A 20,488-nucleotide genomic window follows, 5' to 3' on the forward strand; every position below is an offset into this window, starting at 1 on the left:
ATTAGAAGGGTTTTTTCTATGTACCATCTTGAATCTTATTTACTTAATCAGTCTTAAAATATGAAAACATGTCTTAGTGAGTTTTAGATCTAGATAATTCTCTTGGATTGAAGCAAAAAATAAAATCTGAAGAGAAAGAATATGATTGAAGTATCTGTTCTTCAGAACACCTCGTCTTTCATGATGCCGTAAATTACCCTGAGTTTCTTGGCAGAACTTTTGACAGCTGTTGCTTTGAATGGATTCCATTCCTGTATTCCTTATGGGAGTTTGTTTTTAAAATAGACTACTGTGATTGAAATGAACTCAATATGTAGTAAGTTATAGTTCTCTTCAATATATCTTGGGTTACTTGGGTTGCAAATGTTCAGTTTCAGCACAGTTTAGGGTGAGTAATCAAAAACATGGATTTTTCTTTGATTTCCTAGTAATGTCTGAACTATCATAAAGCATTCTTCTCTTCATATGTGACTTGATTCTAATCTGTTTCTAAATGATATTTGTCCATTTCTTAGATGAGCTCACAACCATGGTAATGATAGATGTGCTCTTAGAAGATCAATAAGAAAATAATCTGGAATGGATGTTTTTCTTGAAATTAAGACAGACATTTGCAAATGTAGTAGTTGGAAAGATCTCAGTTTCATTATAACACCTTAGAGCTAAAAACATTTGTTCAGCACAGGCTAGAATCACACCTCCTGACAAGATATCACTAAGGGAATTTGATTTTTAAAATATTAAAAAAAAAGAATTACAGATATCATAGCACCCAGATCTTCCCATATTGCTGAGAAGTAGGACTCAGTAGGTCGTGGTTTGAACATTATGAATGTGAACAAAATGAAATCTCTGTTGAGAGGTCTTTTTCTCCTCTAGTTAAAGAGAACATTCTAGTAACTTTGGTTTCTCTTTCCGACTGGTTTACTCTGTTTCAAGTGTACTCTTTTGAAACTGATTTCAAAGGATCACTTGAATTTACACTTTAGTTATGGGTGCTTTGTTATAGTTTTTTGACTCAGTGTAGTTCAAATTCCTAGTGAGAAGTGGGGGGATGTGGGCTTTTGCAGTCCGGAAGTGGCATATTCTGCTTCCCCTTCAGCCCAGGCTAAGGGAGGCTGCCCACCGATGCCCACAGATTAGTCATCGACGGCAGTTTATGAGAGTCTTACTCTAGGAGCCTCCCCACTTTGCTGTTTGCAGTGAGAAATGTAGCTGGTTATGTGACCCTCCCAAGAGCAACTGTAAGAACAGCAGACCAAGAGGGCCAGACATGAAGAGCAATACAAACCAATTCTCCCCAAAATAGACTTTCAGAGGTTGCCTTACTAAGTGTTCCCTGAAACAGCCAGTCTGTGAATGTGGGGAGACATCCCAGGTGCACGGTCACTTTCAGGCTTGTCTCGTTATTTTCTACATGTGATTGATAAAGGAACCTTTTCCTAAAGGCATTACAGCCAGCGGTTCAATCGACAGGATTTGTTCTAGTGACAGAAGTCTTTCTCTGCTCTCAGCACTTGAGGAGTGTTTAGTTTTTGTGTTTTGGGGGGTTCTACTGTCCTGCTCTAAGCTAAGTTCATGACTGTGGGAGGTTGGAGAAAGTGGTTTACAATTCTGAAGACCAGAGGACACTGGAACTTAAGCAGGCCAGAACTGGAATTTGAGGGCTGCAGTAGGGAAACTTCTGGTCCCAGTTCTGTCATAAAGCACTATGTCGGATGTCAGGACTGGATCCTAAAGCTCCTTCAGGGAGCCCTGACCTGGGAATGGAGCAGGTGACGCAGGGACCCCCTTGTATGGAGATTGGATCAGCTGAGTTGTGTGGGTTTTATTTTGTTTTAAGGTAACTTGTGTGAGGGCTTCAGCTGCAGCCACCCTGGGAGCTGGGGTGTACCCTTACCTTTAGCCATTCTTTTTGTCTTCAGCACAAATCCGATGTTCAAGTGAGCCAGAGGTGGGAAGAGCCATTTTACTCCTTGTAGCTGTGGGCCTGGAGAGATAATGAGCTGATGGTCTATTTTAACCTCGAAAGTAAAAATGTATATTTTTTCACTACAGTTACATTGAACAGTAGAATGAGGAACAGCAAAGTATGTATTTGATGCCTTCTGTCTTTTCATGATAATGTGCTAACAAGTTGTGTTAGTATTTTACTCAGCCAGAGTCTCATTCATGTGCTAAGCATTGGGAACTGTATGTATACTGATCTTAAACATAAATACATACAGGGTGTCCTATATTTGGATTGTGACTTGTCGACTCAAGCTAACCTTACTGCCTCTCTTTCACACTTGTTGGAAAGTCTGTGGAGAACATAGTAGGTTAAGAATCTCCAACTCTGGAAAATGTACATGCTGTGAAACTGGGGTGCTATATGAAAAAATAAATGTCTGATAACGAAGTGTGGCTCTGCTGGAGTCTTGGTGTCAGTATATTGTGGTCCGCATTTGGTCTTGTGCATTTAATGCAAGTGACGTGAAAAGGAGTTGGAGGTCTTCCCAGTTAAATCAAAGTCTGAGATCTGGTTATTTTCACCTCCTAGTGATCTGAACTGGGTCCTTAAATATCTGTGCACAGTTGACAGTCGGCCTTCATGGGGTATCATGGCCAGCTCACAGTGCATTTTAAAGATCCACCGAACTGAAAACTTGGATTAATCTAGGGTCAAGTTTTTTGCCTCATCTTCTTGGCATTCTTTGTGTTCAGAAATGTTTCCATCATAATGTCCTTACCTAGCATGCAAGGGAAGGGGAGGGATCAGGAAGGGTTGGCTTTAAATCCCAACCAAGTAACCTGGCACCCCAGTTGCAGTTTCTTATCTTTAAAACTTGGGTAATTTTAGGAGCCACCAGTCTCCTATCAGGTGGGAGCTTTATTCCGTACTGTGAATGCAAATTGGCCACACATAGGATATTTCCAATCTGGTAGTTCCAAATGCCAAACTAACTCTGGAAGAATCGTCCATGATTTGGCTCATAAGCTTGGCCACTGGAGACCACCAGGCCCTGACCGTTCCCAGGGATCTGAGATCATCTAGGCAAGTGGTTCCCAAGTCTGGTCCCCAGACCATCATCAGGGAACTTACTCGAAATGCAAATTCTTGGTACCCACCCCAGACCAACTGAATTAGGAACCCTGGGAATGAGCCCGGCAATCTTCCTGTTAACAAGCCCTCTAGGGGACAGTGATTGCTCACTAAAATTGAACTACTGATCTTGCTAACCACATTTTACAGTCAGGGACACTGGTGCAGAGAGGCAAAAGTGACTCATCTAGGGTCTCAGCTAATTCTGAGCAAAGGGTAAAAATGTTCCCAGGGCCGACTTTCTGCTGTGCTACAGTGTCCATTCATAAGTTTGTTCCCTCTCCTGACCTTCCTTCCACAGATACTTACTGTGGCCCTACTCTGTATCAAACACTATGTTAAGAGCTCGAGATGAGACCTATAGGACAGAATCCCTTCCCTCAAGGAACTCACAGAGACCAGATGACTTGCAAGGCAGTGTGGGGTAGGCGCTATGATGTATTAGTCAGTGCCAGCTAACTGCTATCTATAACGAAGAGCCCTGAGAATTCAGTGGCTTGACGCAATGAAAGTTTCTCACTCAATGTATAGTCCAGAGTGGATGTTCATAATTGTGCCATTTTTCTTTGTGGTTATGTAGGAACCCAGACCCCTTCTATGTGTGCTTCCGTCTTCCTCTAGGGCTAGAGAGTTTTCTCCTTTTAGCCAGTATGTGGAAGAAAGAACTGTAGAGAGGACACAGTTTCTCTTCACACATCACTTCTATGCATATTTCATTTCCTGGAACTCGGTCATGTGACAAGAGTTAACTGCAAGGGTGACTGGGACATGTAGTCTAGCTGTGAGCTCAGGAGGAGTAAGTTGCGTGAACACAGCATCCGCCAGAAGGCACAAAGCCAGGTGGCTCTGGGAACACACAGGAGGGGCATCTAATTCAGACTGTGGCGATCCAGGAAGGCTTCACGGAAGTCTTAAAAGAGGGAGCGTTAAGCAAGAAAAAGAGGGTGTTCCAGGGAGAGGGAGCTGTGTGTGCTAAGGCAAAGCTGGAAAAGAGCATGCCACCTTCTGGGAACTGCAAAAGAGTCTCCTCTGGATGGAATGAGGGGAGGAAGTGGCCAGAGTCAGGCACAAGGCCAGAAGAGAAGGCCTTGCATGTCCCAGGAAGGCATAAAGCACCCAGCCATTGCAGCCCCCTTTCAGATTTAAGCACAGTGAATGAAGTCACTTCACTGATATTCAAGGAGTGGTTTGTGTTCTGCCAATTTTTTTTCCCCAACCTCCTCCTGAAATGCTTCACTGCAAGATTGTAAACTAGTGTTTCTGGCATGAACCAAGCCCGCTAGTTTGATTTGTTACATTTCTGGCATGTGTTTGGACAAAGGGCCAAAGCCCAGAACACAAGGGCCTAAGCCCTGGTAGGCAGGAGTCCTCCCGGATGACATGAGACTTTATCCATCCTCAACTCTTTATTTGGGGGCAGGGGGAGATATCAGGGGCTCTGAGGTGACCGAGAGGTGCTAGGTCCCCCTCTGCCCCTTTTCTTTGGCAAGAAGGCTTATCAAAGTACAGAAATGAAGAGTTTGAAAATGAAGCTGAAATATCCAATTCCATTTGAATAAGAATTCTCAGTTGAGTTTATTTAACAATTTTGAAAAATCCCTGAGCCTGGGGGGGAAATGCTCCAAGTTTAGCATCTCAATGGCAAAATGCAACTTCAGAGAGCCCTGCCGTACTGTTTTGTAAATATAAGGTGTTCCGGAAGAGCCAACTTTAGTGTTTGCAGGTATTGGAGTGGTTTTCCCCTCCCTGCATTTTTCTTTCAAACACTGAATAAAAAGTATCTTTGAGAATAAGATTGTAACCCAGCTATACATTCCTTTATTTGCCCTGAAATCCTCTTAGCAGATTTGGCAGGAAAAAGGAATTGGCACAGAAGCTGTATAAAATTTTCAAGGTTCACCTGTGAGTATCCTGTAGCATTGTAAGCAAAAGCAACATCAGCAAAGGACATAAATACTGTATGTGTGTGTGTGTGTGTGTGTGTGTGTGTGTGTGTGTGCGTAAAATATTTATGTTCTCTGCTGATGTTGCTTATGCTTATGATATATAAATATAAATATGTATATTAAAAAAGAATAACGACAGTAATCATTTAGAACATAGACCAAGAGAATCGGGGGCGGGGGGAGGGGTGTTTTATCACTGACAAATGTCTAAACAATTTTGGAAGTGCTGGTGCACGCTGATTAATAAAAGCAGACTGACTTTTAGTCAAATTTATTAATGTTTTAAAATTTTCTACCGAAAATGTACCCCTTATTCTTGTACCTGCGTGGACCACTCCCATCCTTGGTACATCACTGGGGAACAGGGTACAGGCCTCCACCCCTGCATTAGACTTCATCAAAGCTATGAGGCTGAAGGAAAGCCAAGGGGAAGAAAGATAATGCCTGGGGAATGAAATAAAGGGACAGCAAAGCAAATTAAAGACAGATACAGAGAATTGTGATGCAGGACCTTTGAAATGCAAATGAAATTGGCTTGAACCTCAACCCACTTGTGCTGAGAGCCTGCATCTTTATCTTTCTGGGGATTCTGAGAGGCAGAGGTAATGGTGGAGGAGCTGATGTTTTTATCCTAGTCACTCGGAATGGGAAAGAGGCAGAATTTATAGACTATTTAGAGAGATGGGAGCTTTTAAATAGTTTATATCTAGGGCCACACATTGCACAACTCTAGGGGACATTGTTCTTATATTTTACACAGAAGATGCCCCTTGGAGTTTGTGAAGCCGCTGCCCCACTCACAGCTCCCCGTGGCACCATCCACTCTTTCTCTGTCAGTCTTCCTCTCCCTCTTTGTAGATCTCTTGTTCTGCTTGTTGAGGGAAGGTGGGTAGATGGGAACTGCGGGGGTCCTGCCTGTGTTCCTAACCCAGGGCCCGTACCCCCTACACATCTCCCTTCCTTTTTCCTGTTTCTGCTCTGGGTCTAGGCCAGCAGTTCTCAACTGAGTGCGATTCTGCCTTTGCTCCCAGGGAACATTTGGCAATGTCTAGAAACGTTTTTGGTTGTCACAACTTGGGAGAGCATCTAGTGGGATCCAGGGATGCTGCTGAACATCCTTCAGTGCCCAGGACAGCCCCACCACCAAGAATGATCTGGCCCGCAGTGTCAGTAGTGTCCATATTGAGAAACCTGCTCTGGAGGAGCCCCTCGGCCGTCCTTCCGTCTCCCTCAATTATCCAGAGCTATGCAGCCTTCTCACCATCACCAGGAACGCCTCTTCACATGGCCAGAGCTACGGCAACAGGCTCTGCTAAACTAGTCCATTCGTTCAAATACGCCCAGGATCCAAGCAGCAAGGTAAATGAGTGAAGCAAGTCCAGAGTAAGATGAGAGATGGCACTGGCCCATCTGCCTCAGCGGTGGGGAGCGGTAGGTGGGGCCTGTCATAGATTGGAGCTTGCACACCGTGTCTAGAAAGGCAGCTCTAGACTACTGCCATACAGGCTTCTGTGTTGCTAGATTTCTGATTCTTTGAGAGAGGCTCAATATCTCATCTCCCTTAACCCCCAGAAAGTCCCTTTTGTGTTATTTTTCATTGAGGCTTAACGTTGATACATACATACATGCACCAATGTTAAGTGTCCATCTCAGTGAATAGTCAAGATAGTCTTGAAGAAGAACAGATTGGAAGACTTACAGTACTAGATTTCAAGACTTACTAGAAAGTCACAGTAATTGAGAATGTGGCATTGTTGCACATGTTAGACAAATAGATCAATGGTACGGAATAGAGAGGCCAGAAACATCCACACATATATGATCCCTTGATTTACAATAAAGACACCATCATAATCCAGTAGGGGGTGGTGGGGAAATGGTCTTTTCAATAAATGGCGCTGGAGCAATTGGATATCCACGTGGCAAAAAATGAACCTGGATCCCTACCATGCCCCCAAATTATTTCAGTATGGGTCTTAGATCTAAATGTGAAAGGTAAAACAATAAAGCTGCTAGAAGAAAGCATAGGATAATATCTTCATGAATTTCATAAAGAGTTTTCTTTTTTTAAGCAGGGCATACAGAGCTGTCGCCATAAAGGAAAAGACTGATAAATTGGATTTCATTGAAATTAGGAACTTCTATTTATCAAAATTCACAACTAAGAGAGTTTTGGCACACTGCAGAACAGTAGAACTTATTTGCAATACATCTGTCAAAGGATTCTTGCCTATTTTTTTTTTTATATGTTGGCCACTATTTCCAATTTAAAACACTGAGGGGGAAAAAAACCCCACTGTGCAGGCTAACATTCTGCAGGCCAAACAAAACATGTCTGCGAGCCAGCTCGGCCCCTGCGTGGCCAGTTTGCAGCCTCACCTTAAGCGGCATAGGAGAATGATAGAAGCTTTCACATTTCTGTATTTTCTCATTCTTTCCTTGCCAGCCTCTGTAAGGGGAAGAAACAATGTAGAGATCTATTTCTCAATAATAAGAATTTTTCCCTTGATGGCAGAATGGCTGATAATGAATTTAGCTTCTAAGTAGCTCTGATAGACAAAATAATTTAAAAAAATTTAAATTAAATAATAATTTAAATAATTTAAAATATGATTTGATCAAGTTTTTAAAAAAATTGAAGTATAGTTGACTTACAATGTTGTGTTAGTTTCAGGTGTACAGCAAAGTGATTCAGATATATATATATATGTATATATATATATTTTTTTTTTCTGTTTCAGATTCTTTTCCATTATAGGTTATTACGAGGTATTGAACATAGTTCCCTGTGCTATACAGTAGGATCTTGTTGTTTATTTTATATATAGTAATGTGTATCTGTTATTCTCAAACGTCTAATTTATCCCTCCTTCCCCTTCCCTTTGGTAGCCGTAAGTTTGATCAAGTATTTTTAATTGGCCCCCACTGTGTGTTCAGCCTGCTGGGCTCTGTGAAGTCCACAGCTGATCCATTTTTCACTCTGCTCTCTAACTCTAAATTTTCTCAGCATCCCTGGAAGTCAGCTTCAAGCTGCAGTGAGGCAGAAGACGTGGAGAAATAGAGTTTAAACTTTTAACATTTTGAGCTCATTGATGTCCACCTTCCTTACTTTCGACCTCCTTCCCTAACTCTGGTTTCAGCCTCCTCTTTTTATTCTTCTCCCAAGCACCACTCTTCCTTAATTCTCTGATGGTCCAGTTGGAGGCAGTGGCATCGGGTGGGAGGATAATTTCCTATTGTCACCTCTTCTGATCCCACTGTTCGAATGAATAAGAAGAGGTAGCCTGAAGGATGGCATTCTGGCAGCATAGCGTAGTGGTTAAAAGCATGAGATCGGGAGTTTGCCTGGACTCAAATCCTGGCTCCATCTCTTTTATTTATTCATTTACATTCTTTTTAAAAAAATACTCTTTTCCATTATGGTTTATCATAGGATATTTTCTTTAAATTTTTCTTTTATTTTAAAATTTTATTTATTTTTGGCTGCATTGGGTCTTCATTGCTGCGTGCGGGCTTTCTCTAGTTGTGGTGAGCGGAGGCTACTCTTCGTTTCAGTGCGCAGGCTTCTCATTGCAGTGGCTTCTCTTTTGTTGTGGAGCACGGGCTCTAGGCGCGTGGGCTTCAGTAGTTGTGGTGTGCGAGCTTTAGTAGTTGTGGCTTGCAGGCTCTAGAGCGCGGGCTCAGTAGTTGTGGCACATGGGCTTAGTTGCTTCGCGGCATGTGGGATCTTCCCGGACCAGGGCTCGAACCCACGTCCCCTGCATTGGCAGGCGGATTCTTAACCACTGCACCACCAGGGAAGTCCCTACCATAGGATACTGAGTATAGTTCTCTGTGCAATATGGTAGGCCCTTGTTGTTTATCCCTTCCGTATATAAAAGCTTCCATCTGCTAACCCCAACCTCCCACTCCGTCCCTCCTCCAACCCCAACCCCCTCCCCCTTGGCAACCACAAGTCTGTCCTCTATGTCTGTGAGTCTGTTTCTGTTTCATAGATAGGCTCATTTGTGTCATATTTTAGATTCCACATATAAGTGATATCATATGGTATTTGTCTTTCTCTTTCTGACTTACTTCACTTAGTATGATAATCTCTAGGTCTATCCATGTTGCTGCAAATGGCATTATTTCATTCTTTTTATGGCTGAATAGTATTCCATTGTATGTACGTACCACATCTTCTTTATCCATTCGTCTGTCAATGGACATTTAGGTTGTTTCCACGTCTTGGCTATTGTGAATAGTGCTGCTATGAACATAGGGGTGCATGTACCTTTTTGAATTATAGTTTGTCTGGATATATGCCCAGGAGTGGGATTGCTGGATTGTATGGTAGTTCTATTTTTTGTTTTCTGAGGAACTTCCACACTGTTTTCCACAGTGGCTGCACCAATTTACGTTCCCACCAACAGGGCAAGAGGGTTCCCTTTTCTCCACACCCTCTCCAGCATTTGTTATTTGTAGACTTTTTTTTTTTTTGAGAGCTTTAGTAATATTTAATTAGTTTACCAGTGTTTCTTACATTTTTATAAAACAGGCTAATTTCGTATCACTCTTCACAATCACACATATATGGAGAGAAACAACAGTCAAAAAGCAGTATCTTGGAACCCGAGGATAAATTTCATTATATGCTAAGAGGTAAAAAGCAAGATATAATATTTACATGTATTTATATGACTGGAACAAAATTCAATATTAGCAGATTATTTTAAGATTATGGGATTATACATTTTTTCTTTTTAATTTTTCATGTTTTTTTAAAACAAGAAGCACATCCTTTCTAATATGAAACCATAAAAATTTCTTTGTGACATTAATTAAAAAGTGACCTCAGCCAGACTGATCAAACATAAAACGTTAGTTATGAGCTTGAAGAGAGAATTCTCAAGCTTTTCATTGTGTTCTAGTTTCTGCCTAAAGTACTTGTTTGAACCTCCAATCTAGTCATAACAAATCCTTCTAGAAGCAGAGTGAAAGAATAGAATTAATACGCAGTTTCTATGCCAAGATAAAGTTAAAAAAATTTTTTTAACTTCAGCTGCCAAGGGTTGAGTTAAGTATACGCCTAGGTTCATGGCCTCCCTTTTTAAAATTTCATTCCCATATCCCATCCTCATTCCTGTCCTCCCATCGGAACTGGCCTTGTTATGTAAATATCTTTCGGCTTACAAAATATGTATTCTGTGTTTGTCATGTATTTTCAATTTATATAAAAGGTATATCATTATTTTTGTTATTTTCACTAAGCTTGTATTTTTAAGATTCATCACATTGCTAATTCACATACATCTAATTCAGGTTTCTGATCATTGCATAGTACTCCATTGAGTGCACCTACCAATTTACCTATGCATTTTCCCTGTAATGGACACCCAGGTCGCTGTCGATTCCCAACAATGCAAAACACCAGCAGTGCACATCCTTGTCCATATTGCCTTATGGACCTTGTGAGACTACCTTTGTTGCACAGACCCAGAAGTGGAAATCTTGGATCATAAGCTATATGTATACTTGATTTTCTACATTAGTACCAAATTAATTTCCAGTCTATATTCCTACCTGCAATGCATGAAAATTCCTATACTTCCACCTTTCTGCCAATAATTTATAGTTTTGCCAGATTAGAAATACAAGTTTCTATACCATTGTAGACTTTTTAATGATGGCCATTCTGACTGGTGTGAGGTGGTACCTCATTGTAGGTTTTTGTTTTTTTAAAAAAATATTTATTTATTTATTTATTTATGGCTGCGTTGGGTCTTCGTTGCTGCGCGCGGGCTTCCTCTAGTTGTGGCGAGTGGGGGCTGCTCTTCGTTGCGGTGCTCAGGCCTCTCATTGCAGTGGCTTCTGTTGTTGCGGAGCCCGGGCTCTAGGTGCGAGACTTCAGTAGTTGCAGCACTTTGGGCTCAATAGTTGTGGCTCGTGGGCTCTGGAGCACAGGCTCAGGAGTTCTGGTGCAGTCGGTTAGTGGCTCCGCGGCATGTGGGATCTTCCTGTACCAGGGCTCGAACCCGAGTCCCCTGCATTGGCAGGCGGATTCTTAACCACTGCGCCACCAGGGAAGCCCTCATTGTAGTTTTGATTTACATTTCCCTAATAATTAGCAGTGTTGAGCATCTTTTTATGTCTGTCTCTTAATAACTGTGTGATCTTAAGTAAGTTGCTTGCTTCTCTGTGCCTCACTTCCTCATCCATAAGTTACCAATGATAGTGCCTATATGTTAATATAAATATAAAGCACTTAGAATAGTGCCTAGTAAGCATTAGACATGTGTTTGTTAAATTAAAAATTGACAGTTGGTGGTTGTCAGGCCTTGGCATTGTGTCCAGTGTTGGGAAGTAGAAGACACAGGAGCTCCTATCTCAGAGATCATCTCAGAGCCCCAAAGCCCTGGTTTCAAGATAGGCAAACAGCTTGGCCACTGCTCCCCCCCTTCTTCAAACTGGCCAAAATGTGACCACTGGGTCATTTGATGACATTCTTCTTGTGGAGCCTGGTAATGGCTGAAATCCAAAGCCAATCAGAAGATGATTAAGGTCATTCTGTGGAGTATTCTCTCTCCTAAAATTTAAAACTAGAGTTATTATGCAGATGAGGAAGTTTTTAACCCTGAGAAGTGAAGTAACTTACTTAGGACATGGCAGCATGATAGAGAAAAGCCTAGATTTCCTTGAACAGACTGTTAGTAGCAATATGGATATTAAAGGATGCTGGTGGGGGCTCAGAAGGATTAAGGACAATTACAGAGAAATCCTAAATCACCTTAGAGAAAGCCTAAATACCATGGAGAAACTTAGTAGAAATCTGGACTGGGAGGACATGAGGAATGGATGGGAGTCATGGGGGCCACCAGAGGGTGGATTGTGCTAAGCAGAATTTTGGCCCCAAGGATCTTAGCCCTCTGGTATTACTCCTGTAGTTACGTTACATGGTAAAGCGGACTTTGCCGATGTAATTATGGTTGCTAATCAGCTGAGTTTAAAGTAGGGGAATTATCCAACAGGCCCAATATGGTCACATAAGCTCTTAAATGCAGAAGAGGGAGGCAGAAGAGATGCAGCAGCAGAGGAGGACAGAGAGATGTGAAGCATGAGAAGGACTTGCAGGTGGAAGGGGCAATGTGATGAGGAATGCAGGCGGCCAAAGAAATTGAGAGAGGCTTCTAGCGACAGCCAGCAAGGAAACAAGGACCTCAGCCCTGTAGTCACAGGGAACTGATTCTGCCAACACCTTGAATGTGCATGGAAGCAGATTCGTCCCCAGAGCCTCCAGAAAGGAATACAGCCCTGCCGACACCTTGATTTTGTTTTTGAGAAACTCTAAGCAGAAGACTCACTTGAGCCATGCTGTACCCAGATATCTGATCTCCAGAAGTGTAATATAATCAATTTATGTTATTTGAAAACACTAAATTTGTCAGAATTTGTTACAGCAGTGATAGGAAACTAATACAAAGTCCTTATTCTACCAAGAATTTCCTGGGTTTGGAGTAGGAAGGGATAGGGGAGAGGCCAAAACATAAAAAGCCCTTTCTGACCTCTCCCAGCAATCATAGTTTTTATGAGACTGTCTTGAAAAGTTTAAAAAAAGGTCATAGAGGTACAGTGGGTTCTTCTAGTGGGTTTCTAGAGGAGATTCTGTTCCTATCTACGTCAGTCCTGCAGGGTTATTATTTACTCTCCAGTTCATGAGCCTGGCCATGAAAGCAGCATTTCTTAGCACAGTTATAAATAGATGCTGTAACAATGACGTTAGGAAAGTGAGCATCAGATAGCTGGACTGTGTGGGGTGGGAGTTAGGAGTCCCTGGAGACTCCCACGTCTTCCAGAGGAGGACCCTAGGGCCAAGTACTGGCTCCTGGGCCCCAGATGTCCACAACACAGAACAGAAAGAGCAAGAGATCTGGGATCACAAGGCCTGGGCCGGAGGTTCGATGATCACTTCCAGGCTGTGGCTGTGTGACATTCACTTCTCCTAACTTCTGCTTGGCTTCCTATCATAAAGTGGAGACGAGAAGACCCACCTTAAGGAACTGTAGCCCCAATTAAATAACATGATGCACGTGGAAGCATTTTGTCAGCTGTACAGCATCCCATAAGTCACGGTTGGGATTTGTGACAACTGTGATACTGACACAAAACTTAAGTCAACAGACATCAGTTGAGTTCTTCATACAAAACGTCTTGGAGAGTACAAAAGAGACCCTGCCATGGCTCCTGCTGATGGCAGATGTGGCTGCCGACATGGGACCCCCCAACAGCCGTATCTCCAGTATCCCAGAGGATCGCTACCTTCTTCATGGCTCCAGTGTGGGACAGAGGCAGGAAGTGGAAAGCTGCCTCCTACCTCTTTTCCACTTCCACCCAAGGTGGTTTTCTTGGGAGGGCTGGGGGAAGCTGAGGTAGTACTACGTTGAGGGATTTGTGGCATTTTGATTTCTGAGTGATTTTTCAGGTAAAAACCATTTCTCCAGGAGCATGGCATGGGGAGCTGTGCACCTGTGCATGCGTGTACACGTATAGTGGTGGGACTGGGAAGAGGCCCCCACAGCGTATACGGAAACACTGAAATTAACTGACGTGAGACTGGGACTAAAAAGAGAGAGAGCCATTCTGTTGAAGGTCAGGTTCCTCCTGATTGGGGAATCTCAAGTGCCTGTGGACTGCAGATAGGATCGGGACGTGATGCACCTGTGTTCTGTCCTACCTTGGTCTCTTTTTCTGGGAGGGCTAGAATGGTTAGGTTCTGTAAGTGGTTACGTTCACAGGGCTTGACTTTTATAACAGCAGGAATGGTGCATGTCTGGTTTCTGCAGGTAAATAGAAAAGGAGTGTTTTTAAAAGCTGAGTTGCCAGAAAATGATTATGGGAGTATCTGGAATCATTCAGGGAAATTTCCAGAAGCCTGACAGCTTCCAGGCAGCAAATATAAATAAAAGAGAAAAAAATGAAAGCATTTGGCAAATATCCCATCCCTAGGACGTCTTAATAGTGGAATTTATTATCTTACAAAATAAAAAGTCCTAAGCAAGAGTGGTTTTGGGGCAGATCAATTAAATGGCTTGACAGCCTATCCAGAACTCAGGTTCCTTCCATCTTTTTGCTCTGCCGTCTTTAGAAGGTTGTAATTCCTCAGACTTGTCTCTTCCTGACCACAGGGTGGCTTTACCAGTCCCAGCCACTTTATTCTTAACAATAAGGTGGGAAAAGCTATTTTCTCTCATGTGTCTTTTACTTTTTAGATTTTAAAAAATTGACATAAAGTTCACATAACATAAAATTCACCATTTTAAAGTGAAGAATTCAGTGGCAGTACATTCACAGTGTTCTCCAACCACCACCTTTATCTAGTTACAAAACATTCTCGTCACCCCAAAAGGAAACCCCATACTTTAAATGGGGTTTAATTGAGCAGTCATAGCCCATTCCCCCTCCCCCCAACCCCAGGCAACCACTAAGCTGCTTTCTGCCTCTGTGGATTTGCCTATTCTGGACATTTCATGTAGATGGAATCATACAGTATGTGACCTTTCTTTCACTTAACACAATGTTTTCAAGGTTCATCTGTACTGTAGCATGTATCAGGACTTTGTTCTTTTTTATGGCTGAGTAATATTCCATTGTATGGGTAGACCACAATTTGTTTATCTAGTCATTCATTGATGGGCATTTGGGTTGTTTCCATATTTTGCATATTATCAATACTGCTGATATGAATTATTTGTGAATGAGTTTTTGTGTGGACAAGTATTTGTATTTGGTGGCAGGGGGGTACATGCTTAGGAGTAGAGTTGCTAGGTCATGATAATTCTGTTTCACTTTTTGAGGGCCCGCCAAACGGTTTTCCGCAGCAACTGTATCATTTTCATTCCCTCCGGCAGTGTATGAGGGTTTCAGTTTCTCCACAACCTTACCAACACTTATTTACCCTGTTTTTTGGGAAAGCCTAGTGCATATAAAGTGGTACCTCATTGTGGTTTTGATTTACATCTCCCTAATAACTAATTATATTGAGCATCTTTTTTACGGGTTTGTTGGCCATTTCATTTGCCTATTTTAAAGCTTCCCTCCAGAACTCACATGATGCTCACATTTTATTTCTCTGGGCCAAGAAGAGATTCTTCCCCCTTCCCTGTATGTTATTTGTGGAGCGTTCATATCTGGTGCCCCTGACACGGTTGCAGGTGTAAAGTAAATGCCGGGTGAATGGATAGACACACAAAAAGCCACTGCCCACCCGTCTCTCCTGTTATTCTTTCCTGATAGAAGCCCAGTTTGGTTCAGGTAATGGGTAGCCATGTGATTCACGGGAGGCTAAACCATTGAGACACTGGTTGGCTCAGTATATAAACACTCCAATGATGAACTCAGGGAGGAAGAATGAAGTCAATAACAGGGCTGGTTTAGCTTTACATTTTTAAAATAAAAAAGTACTGTCATACCTTTTGACCTAATAATTGTACTTTGAAGCATATGTCATAAGCAGATAACCAAAATGAGAGAAAAAGTGGCATGGAGATAATCATAGTCTAAGAAGCGAACTTTTTATAATCCCATTCCCCTTGCCAATGACTGGTTTAGGGTGGACATATGGCCAGTCCGTCCAATGGGATGTCAAGACAGGTCTGCTAGGGAGACTTCTTGGAAAGGTTTCCTCACAAGTCAAAAACAGACACTTTTGAATGTTAGTGTGTGAGGATGTGATGGTTGTAACTGCTTCAGACACCTTGCGACCATGAAGAGACAAACCTGAGGACAAACCCAACATGCTAAGGATGGTGAACAAGAAGATGGGAAGGATGCTGATGGAATCATTGAGCCATTAATTAGCCTTCTCTGAAACCACGCAACCTTTGAACTTCTCATGTGAGACAAGAAGTCTCCGTACGTTTAAGCCAGTTTGACTCACTTGCAGTCAAAAGCTTCCTGAGACACACAGTATGAACTGGATGGCTCTTGTCTCTCTAGTTTTCATCCAGAAATTGAAAGCTTAGGATATAATAGCTGGCCTCCTGATTTCCAGCCAAGTTTTCACTTGTTCAAATAAGTGTCAAGATGTGGTGGCTTTGTGATGTGTCGACTTGGCTAAAAGCTGGTACTACATTTCTCAGAGTTCCCTTCCTTGTATGTTTCTAGTTAGAGTTGGTCACAGGAGACATTTGCAGGAGGTTTGCAAAGGGGAAGTGAAGCAGTCGCCGTGTTCGCTTTCAGAAGCTCAGCATGGGTCAGGCCCTGTTAACAGTGAGTGCACATTTTCCTGGATCTCCTGCTCTTGTTTCCAGAGCAGCAGTCAGGCTCACAATTCAGTTACCGCGGGATCTCTTTCCTCAGCTTCTCCAAGTCCTGGGTCAGATGTCAGTGTGGCTTCCTGGCAAGAGCACCAGCTTCTCCTGCTCGTCACCCAAAGCAGCGTGGCTGGAGGCTTGGAGATCAATGCAAGTTCCAGTTTGTTCCTTGCCAGTTCCAGTGGCCCCTATTCTCTCCTACCTCATACCTACCTGACCCCAGGCTCTGTACCAGACACAGAAGAAGCAACCAAACCGAGACCGTTTCACCTGTTCCCATAATTGCTCAAGGTCAAATCCCTATAATAAATTCCTACTCTACGTCACTCCTCTTGGTTCTGTTTCTCTGACTGAACGCTGTCTGATACACAGAGTCAAGTTTTCCTGATCCCAGGTTTTAACTTTAGCTTTTACGTCCTATTCGTAGCAGTGAAAGAAGTTTAAACGAATGGAGGTAAGCTCTCTAATATAGACTCAATTATTCTTGCTGGCTTAAAAGAAGACAAGAAATCATGGTTTCATCATGGCATAGGATCGCATCTCTAGATTGGATATGGATGGTGGGCCACCGGTTTGCACCCGCTGATCTGGGTGTTTTAGAATCCATCCATCACTTATCTAGGTATTTATGAGTATTCAGATGACATGCTGAATTTATCCATTTTATGTGAATTTGGGGGTTTATTGCCCAAGAAAGGATATACTCCTCAGTCTCCATTCTTACTGTATTAATTATCTATCTCCATCAAAATGCTGTGTAACAAATCACTGTGAAACTCAGTGGCTTAAAATATTAACTAAAAATTTAATGTGTCTGAGGGTTGATGATTTAAGCTGGGCTCAGCTGGGCAGTATCTCTGGTCTTGCCTGGGCTCACTCACATTATCTGGCGATTAGCTGACTGTCAGCTGGTCCATGATGGCCTTGGCTAAAATGAGTGAGGTTACTCGGCTCTGCTCCACACGTCTCTTATCTACCAGCAGGCCATCCTGCGCATGTTCTCATGGTGTTGGCAGAAGGCAGGAGCGAGCCAGTCCAATCCTGGAAGCTCTTTTCAAGCCTCTGCTTGTGTCTTGTTCATTTCTATCTGGTTGTCCTAAAGTAAGCCACATGGCTGAGCCCCAAGGCACAGCAGAACATTGCAGAGTTACTTTGCAAAGAGAATATTGATACAGGGAAGGGTAAAGAATTGGGGCAATTTTTGCAGTCTATCACAATTACCAACATTCTCCCCTCAGAGGTGTTAAGTAACCATGTCAGCTGCTGCCATTTCCAGAACCATTTCATTTCCAGTATCTAGATTTCTCAAGGCTTGTAATTGCCACGTTAATGCGTGATGCAAATTGTTCACTGTCAAAACCACTGTGTTCAAGCCTTGAGCTCAGCACCCCCTCTCATTAGGATAAGTAATCACCTTAAAAAGCTGCAGTTTTGTGCAATGAGCTTGCTTTCGTCTTTTCTTCTCAGGTATCTTATGAAAACAAATGAGTAAGGGATCACAAAAACAAAAACTCCAGGGCTGAAGAGTTGCTGACAAATAGACAAATATATACTGTTAGGCTGAGAATAAACTGCGTGATGGCCAACATTGCCTGAGTTCTCCGTCAGAAATGGTGAGGAGCAAATCAACTCTAAGTCAGCTGCATATATTATTGCTTATATATATATATATATTTTTATTGCTTATTTTTAATCACACTGGTTTTATAGACAGTAATTATAAACATATTATAGGCTGAAAAAACCACAAATTTGGGGCTTCCCTGGTGGCGCAGTGGTTAAGAATCTGCCTGCCAATGCAGGGGGCACAGGTTCGAGTCCTGGTCCGGGAAGATCCCACATGCCATGGAGCAACTAAGCCCGTGCGCCACAACTACTGAGCCTGTGCTCTAGAGCCTGCAAGCCACAACTACTGAGCCCGCGTGACACAACTACTGAAGCCCGTGCGCCTAGAGCCCGTGCTCCGCAACAAGAGAAGCCACCACAATGACAAGCCCGTGCACTGCAATGAAGAGTAGACCCCCGCGTGCCACAGCAAGAGAAAGCCCGCGCGCAGCAACGAAGACACAACACAGCCAAAAATAAAAATAAATAAAATAAGTAAATAAATTTTAAAAACCCCAAAATTTTAGGTTCCTTTTTCTTTTTTTCCCCAAACTGATGAATTACAACTTATTTTTTACACTTAAAGGCGGACGAAAAACCATTTCTAATCCTATTAAAGTCCAACACAACATCTCAGATGAAAAATATGGTAACCGTATTTACTCATTAAATACTGTTTTTTTAAAACACAACTTGGAAACAGCCAGCACGCATGTTTAATCTCAGTGCAATGGATTCAAAACCAACTATACATATTACATGCATCAAGGCTAGATTGCAAATTATCATAGTCATGTCATAATCTTCTTCACATTTTCTTTTCAATGCGTTTGATGATTCATTGGCAGTATTTGTGATGACACCATGTTGTAATGAAAATGATTTTGAACCTAATTTCATGAAGGAGTAATTAGAACATTCTGAACTACTGACGTTGCAGGAATTGATGCTTTTACAGCTGGAGATTTTGAAGTGGGCATCTGTACTGTAAACCTTTGAGGTTCACTGGAGTCCCTACTTTAGTTGACACAGACATGGTTTGTTGGGTTGGTGGGCCAAGTGGGGGAGTACTTGGTCTGCTAGTAACTGAACCAACACTTAACTGTGGAACTGTTATTCTTCCCGCAGAAGTAGGTACTTTTTGTGGTAAAGACTTACTTAAATCTATAATTTGGAGCAGTCAAACAATATCTATCAGGTGGCAGTCTAGGGCCTGAATATAGCTTCCTCAATGGCAAAGGGATTTGATTTCTTTGCCTTGCAATATCTAATAAAAAATCTCTCGTGGGGAGGAGAGGTAAATGACTGGTCAGCACGACACTGGATTGCCAGTCGCACATCATCTGCATCAACAGTAGCTTTCTTAGCATGAGTTGAATAAATTTTTGCATCATATAGAATTGTGGTTACATATCGGAAGGCAAACTCCAACATCTGATTTATAACTCTTGGCTCATATTCTATAATCCCCATATCCTTTAGGATTTGTGCCATCATCTGTGTATCTTTTGGCATGCTCTTGGGAGAAGCCATCTTGCCAGACTCCATGATATACGGTGATCAGACTTCTCGAACTAAATCACCCACAGTAACATATTTCAGTCCTGATCTTGATGGAAGTTCTTTGCCTAGTGCGGTTTTCCCAATCCCTGTTGTACCGGTGAGCAGGATGTTCCGAAGCAACATGGTCCTCACTGCGCTTGCTCAGGACGCCTCTGCACATGCACCCTGCACGTGACAGGGAGGGGCCAAATTTTAGGCTCTTGAAGTTCTTGGTAGCTTTTCTATTCAAGAGGGGTATGTTCGTTAGCAAGATTTCTAAGAGATGCTCATTATTCACTAAAAGTGCCCACTACATATTTGTCTTAGTTTGGGTACCCCCAGAAGCCAGTCCTGAGACAAGGATTCAAGTGCAAGTAGTTTATTTGGAAGTAAAGCAAATGCCAGTAGGGAAGTGAGGAGGTGAGACAAGTATGGGAAGGAAGCCAATAAAGGATACATTATCAAGTCAGGTACTTCTGTAGGCAATTGGAGAGCATAATCTTGTTGTGGAACTCTGGAAAATGGTGTGGAACACGCATTTCAGTTACTCCACCCAAGGGATGAGGAAGCTGGGATATTTATATACCAATCAGTTCCCAGCAGTCACTGGTTGAAGGCAGTTCCTCTGGGGCCATTAATTTCCTGGCACTTCTGGCCTGACATATGGCAGGCAAACTAGGCTTCAGTAGCTAGAGAAATCCGTCAGGCAAACACAGTTGCTGGCTGTTGGAAGTGGGAAGTGGTAAGGGTGTGGGTATAAGGGCAGACGACCAACAGAGCCTGGATATGCTCTGGTACCTGAGCTATAGGTATTGGAACACTTCCTCTGCCTACAGAAGGTTACCTTCTCTAGTTGAGTGAAGCACCAAATTAACTTTTCACTGGAGAATAACATGCATTAGATTAATACATTTTCCAGTGGTATTAAGGTATAATTGACATACAAGAAACTGCACATATGTAAAGTGTACAATCGGATGAATTTGACATATGCATACACATCAATGAATCTTGCCTGCAGC

At 42.5% G+C, this 20,488-nt stretch overlaps 1 pseudogene; it reads right to left on the bottom strand.

The window, feature by feature from the left end:
- Positions 1-18,660: 18,660 nt before the first annotated feature.
- On the bottom strand, positions 18,661-19,472 carry LOC133081705 (transcription initiation factor TFIID subunit 9-like; annotated as a pseudogene).
- Positions 19,473-20,488: the final 1,016 nt, after the last annotated feature.

Source organism: Eubalaena glacialis, chromosome X, assembly GCF_028564815.1.
Source record: "Eubalaena glacialis isolate mEubGla1 chromosome X, mEubGla1.1.hap2.+ XY, whole genome shotgun sequence".
Lineage (NCBI taxonomy): Eukaryota > Metazoa > Chordata > Mammalia > Artiodactyla > Balaenidae > Eubalaena > Eubalaena glacialis.